The sequence below is a fragment of the Barbus barbus genome, assembly GCF_936440315.1.
Source record: "Barbus barbus genome assembly, chromosome: 30".
NCBI classification, from domain to species: Eukaryota; Metazoa; Chordata; class Actinopteri; order Cypriniformes; family Cyprinidae; genus Barbus; species Barbus barbus.
The window spans coordinates 132,501-138,498 of record NC_136758.1 but is presented as its reverse complement, the minus strand read 5'-3'; the positions used below and the strand labels follow the sequence as shown (position 1 = coordinate 138,498).

General features: G+C 35.6%; 1 long non-coding RNA gene across 1 annotated transcript; it reads right to left on the bottom strand.

Moving 5' to 3' along the window:
- Positions 1-823: 823 nt before the first annotated feature.
- LOC306850722 lies at positions 824-3,917 on the bottom strand. Its single transcript, XR_013782435.1, has 3 exons — positions 3,820-3,917; positions 3,052-3,171; positions 824-2,582 (listed from the first exon to the last, which is right to left on the bottom strand). It is a non-coding gene; the product is annotated as an uncharacterized lncRNA (long non-coding RNA).
- Positions 3,918-5,998: the final 2,081 nt, after the last annotated feature.

Below are 5,998 nucleotides of genomic sequence, written 5' to 3'. Positions count from 1 at the left end.
TTATATTGATATGAATTGTGTTATAATAGTCGTAGAATTGTCTGAATCCAGACTGTTTGTGGCCACAGAAGACACAACCCCCACTCCAGCATTTACACCTTCAGTTAAAGGAACAAAGTAACTCCAGACTCAACTTTCAGACACAAACTTACATTAGTTTTCTATAGCTACATTATAATATACATTTAAAAAAAATTGTAACAATTGTATTATGATAGTCAAACTGAATATGGCAAAATCACAAGTTTAAAACACTGTTACAATGACTGATTACCCGAAACCCACAGGAGATTTATACCCAGGTGAGGGGTAAAGCTCTGAAAATACCTTCTTTTATTTCTCAATTTCTGTTCAGGATACAACAATGAGTGTAGTATCATATTAAAGCTGAGATTCTAAGCTTTATATTGATATGAATTGTGTTATAATAGTCGTAGAATTGTCTGAATCCAGACTGTTTGTGGCCACAGAAGACACAACCCCCACTCCAGCATTTACACCTTCAGTTAAAGGAACAAAGTAACTCCAGACTCAACTTTCAGACACAAACTTACATTAGTTTTCTATAGCTACATTATAATATACATTTAAAAAAAATTGTAACAATTGTATTGCCATGATAGCAAAACTTAGTAATTAATTTTACTATAGTAAAAACAGGGTTTACCGAAAAGAAGTGATAGCAAAGATTTTTATTAATAAATGCTGCTCTTTTTATTTTTTTATTCTTCAAGGAATCCTGAAAAAGTATTGCAGTTTCCAAAAAAACAACAACAACAAAAAATTAATTCTAATAATAAATCAAAAAGTAAGTGAGACGAAGTGGAGAAATCAAGTGCATTTTATTAATTAAGTAGTGCAGTAAAAAACAATAAAACAAGTCAAGTCAGTAAGCTTGAGAGCTCTGTGAAAGTTTGTGACACCCCTCCACCCACAACCCACTGCATGTGAGGACAAAGACCTCTCAGCTAACACAAAACTTAATTTTATGTTCATCTAAAAAGGTTGACAAACAACACTGTTATTTAGAAAAGTGTATTTAATGATAAGATTACATTTATTATGTAAGAGGACAAACATTTGTTCAGAGGTCACAATTTTTTCCATCTTAAATAAAGTTTATTGATTTCATGATTAAAAAGTTGCAGAAAACACCCAGTGTCACAAAGTTTGACTTTAGTGGATTCATATTTTACATTCTAAACTAAATAAAAGGTTAAACACAGAACTTTTCTGGCTTTGGGAGACCATTTAAATTTTTGGTGATTATATATTTATTTGTTTGAGCTTGTCTGTAAACTTGTTACAAAAACATATACAATAATGATTTTGCAATACTCGTAACAAAATAAAAAATTTTACACCCATGACATCAACACTTTGAGAAAGAAAATAAAAAATAATTAAGGTTTTAAGGTTACAATAAAAAAGCCATTTACGTTAAACCGTAAATGATGCCGGCCCACGACCCAGCGTTGTGGTATACCGTTTGACACCAACGGCACCATAAAGGGTTAATTCAAACCGCCCTCACGTGGTGCCTAAACAATGAGCGCACCCTAAACCCATAGGGGATTTATATCCTGCAGGTGAGGGGTAAAGAGAGATGCTGAAATGCTACAGACCATAAACGCTAGTTTGGAATGGAGCAATGTGGTGCCTCCATCTGAAATCGACAGATACAGACAGAAATTACCACGGGCAACCGTAAATGATGCCGCCCCGCGACCCAGCGTCGTCGTGTACCAGCTGAAGGTGAAAATTCCCACATCAAACCCAGCACACACAAAACATACAGCAGGGCCCTGTACTTAGAATGAGCGCACCCTAAACCCATAGGGGATTTATACCCTGCAGGTGAGGGGTAAAGAGAGATGCTGAAATGCTACAGACCATAAACGCTAGTTTGGAATGGAGCAATGTGGTGCCTCCATCTGAAATCGACAGATACAGACAGAAATTACCACGGGCAACCGTAAATGATGCCGCCCCGCGACCCAGCGTCGTCGTGTACCAGCTGAAGGTGAAAATTCCCACATCAAACCCAGCACACACAAAACATACAGCAGGGCCCTGTACTTAGAATGAGCGCACCCTAAACCCATAGGGGATTTATACCCTGCAGGTGAGGGGTAAAGAGAGATGCTGAAATGCTACAGACCATAAACGCTAGTTTGGAATGGAGCAATGTGGTGCCTCCATCTGAAATCGACAGATACAGACAGAAATTACCACGGGCAACCGTAAATGATGCCGCCCCGCGACCCAGCGTCGTCGTGTACCAGCTGAAGGTGAAAATTCCCACATCAAACCCAGCACACACAAAACATACAGCAGGGCCCTGTACTTAGAATGAGCGCACCCTAAACCCATAGGGGATTTATATCCTGCAGGTGAGGGGTAAAGAGAGATGCTGAAGAATATAAACGACAGTTTGGAAAAACTAATGGTCAAAGATTCAATAGGATAGCAAAGTCCACTAAAGGAAGTAGAGCTTTTTCTGAACGCTGTGAGGTGTTTTGATGGACGTGTGTTTTGAAAAGCGCTGCGGTTCCGGCGAGTTCTCGTCGGCCCTTGAAAATCTGGGGGAGTCAACAAAACAAAAACACGAAAAAAGTATATTATTATTATTATATTATTATAACATGTCTTCCACTGTACTGTTATTTCATATTCGTATTATAATATGTAATTTTCATTATAATTCTACGTTTTTATATCCGGCTGACAGCAAAAATATATTTTGCCTATATGTCACAATATGAGGTAAATCCTGTACATGACACTGATTTTTGTTGAAATTGGTTTGGATCAGTTGTTACATAAACAAATAAACTGAAATATTCTGCCTGTCTATCTGCTTGACTGACAGTTTTATTAAACTGATTTGCTGTGATGTTGGTTCAATATAAAAAATTCTTATTTATTTATTTTTTTGAATAGCTTAGACGTAGTAAATATACTTTTGCCATGTTGCTGTAGATTAGCTTGCTACATTTCCCAGGCCTGTAGTTTTACTGTTCATTTTTTGAGGAGTAACTGTTAGCTTACCTCACAATGTTTTCCCAACACTGCATCCATCCACAGCTGCCATCATCTGGAGTCTTCATGAACGCTGGCATCATCTGACGTCACCACGGGCGAGGCTGTAGTAACTCTGGGATGGGCAACCTGAGAGATATAAACAAGATGAGAAGGATTGGTAGCTGTTCATATTATTTCAGGCAAAAGAAGATCATGTGCATTTATTACTGTTCTTCAATCTTATGAGATATGTGAATGCTTGGCTAAAAACAATATTTTTTTATCTAGATTTAAACAGAGAGTGTGTCTGAGCCCCGGACATTATCAGAAGGGTATTACAATTCAAAGAGAGCTGTTTATTATTTGAATATGTTAAAATTGTAATGTATTGTTTTAGCTTTCCTCGTCTTCAGTGTCAAATGATCCTTCAAAAATAAATCTGATGTCGATTTGCTGCTCAAGAAACATTTTGATTAAGAAATGTAGATTTCTATTCAGCAAGAATAAATATTTTTGTTTCAAATAAGCACTGTTTATTTCAAAAGAATCCTGAAAAGAAAAAAAATGTATCAGAGATATTTTCTGAGCAGCAAATCAGCTTGCTAAACTGATTTCTGAATAATTAAAACAGACGATACTGTAAATTCAGCTTTGATCACAGAAATAAAATACATCTCAACTTCATTCAGTTCATTTACGCTCCCTTAAGTGACGTCAGCGATTTGCAGAACAGCACACATTTTAGGCAGACAGTTGAGATGGTTGTATGTAATATGTTTTAGGGATTAAACTCACCTGAAAACGTTGAAAACAGCAGCGAAAGAGTGTTTTCCCCGCTTCCATAGGAGATCGCGCGTGGAACATAAACACGTCTTCTTCTTCTTGTTTAATGGCGGCTAACTCTTTCTGAGCACTATCGCCACCTATCGTATCGGATGTCAAATACACTTAGAAAGGTGAGGAGCCTGAAATTTGATAAGAGGAATGATTGGGGAAGAGAAGGGGAAGGCAAAAATAAATAAACACATACAAAAATAAATACAATGTGTAGTTTTTCCCAATTTTCTTCTCATTGATTGATTTATTTAAAGTCCTATTATTAAATTGCAGAAAATTATCTGCAATGTCTGCAATGTCAAAATTTATCTTAATATATTTCCATAAAATCTAATAGTTCATAATATGAATATATATATAATATAACTGTTGCCTGAGTTTATATGTTTTATCAGTTAAATTAAATTTAAGAATATTTTTCATGTGCATTCATCCCCTTTTAAGAGCCAGCAAATAAAACACAAAAGGAGCTATTTTAAGATTAAATTTAAGGTTACAATAAAATAAAAAGCAAAAAAATATATTTTAAACTGCCCGAGGCGTCAAAAACACCCACCAGCAATCACACGCTGCTGACGTGTGCTGCAAATGGACCAATATTGAAATTGAATATGGCCAAATCGCAACATATAAATTCTTCATAATCCTGGAATTCTTTATGCTATCATTAAATATGATATGCAGGTATATTCTGTTTAGTAAAGGAGAAACCACAGGCCAAATACAGCTGTTTTTAGTGAATTCAACGATTGTCTAAATTTGACTGTAGTATTTTATTAATATTTCAGCAAATCTATATGCTATTGTTAAAAGGTTAGCATCAATGTAAAGCCCAATATCAGAGCTTTCTGAAGATATATGACATGAAGGTATATTCTGTTTAGGAAAGGAGAAATCAAAGGTCAAAAACACCCACCAGCAATCACACGCTGCTGACGTGTGCTGCAAATGGACCAATATTGAAATTGAATATGGCCAAATCGCAACATATAAATTCTTCATAATCCTGGAATTCTTTATGCTATCATTAAATATGATATGCAGGTATATTCTGTTTAGTAAAGGAGAAACCACAGGCCAAATAGAGCTGAATTTCTGAAAGCGGTGAATGCAGTTTATAAAATCATTTGGGGGCCAGGATTAATATTTGATGTCTTACATTGTAATAAAATTGTTTCTGTTTATTTTATATCCTGTTTGTGACCTAAAAAAGTAAATAACAAAAAAATGAAACATATGTGCTACATAAGTTGAGAAAAAATATTAATTAACAAATCTAATACACACATAATCTATTAAAAAAATCTTAAAATAACTGAATAAAGACAATAATAAGGGGTTTTAAATTGAAAAAGTATTTATTAAAAAGTTTTTTTTTTTAAATCACTGTTCTTGGTGCTGCTGCTGCTGCTCCTCAACCTCCTCGTCCTCTTCCTCCTCATCATCTGCGAAATACTGCAGAGACAGACAAAAAAATTATAAATTAAAAAATTGAACAAAACGTTTACAAATACACTACATAGTTAAAGAGGGCACAATAATTCTATACATTACATCTTCATGATCTTCCAGAGGAGCAGGATGAGGGGCGGGAAGTGGTGGCGGTGGTGGAGGTGAAGGTGGAGCAACAGGAGGAAGAGGAGGGGGAGGAACATTTGGGGGTTCCTCGTCTCCTGAAGAGCTTGAGTCTGTGTCCTGCAAAATAGCACAACACAACAGCTGTTAAAAACTTAAATCATTTAATTATCACAGTCTAAAAATGTATGCATAGCTAAAAGACAGGTAAACACTTACTGTACGGCTTATTATTTCAGTAGTGGCCTATGGAAAATCATAATAAATAATAAATTATGAAATATGAAATATGAATCTTTATATTAAGAATAATTTTATTAAATTTCTATTAGTACTCACAATATCGCTGGCACCATGGATCTCAACCCCACTGTCCACCCCACCGCTCATTTTTCCTGTGGGTCAGAACATACATACATATGTGCAGATAGGAATAATGGAATAGGACTCCGGTTCTATTTTGTGACTTTGACTTTGCTATACCTTGTTCACAGACAGAGAGGTCAGAGGTTAAATTGAGCTAATTTCAGCGTTTTGTGTGTCGCCTTCAAAACAACAGAAA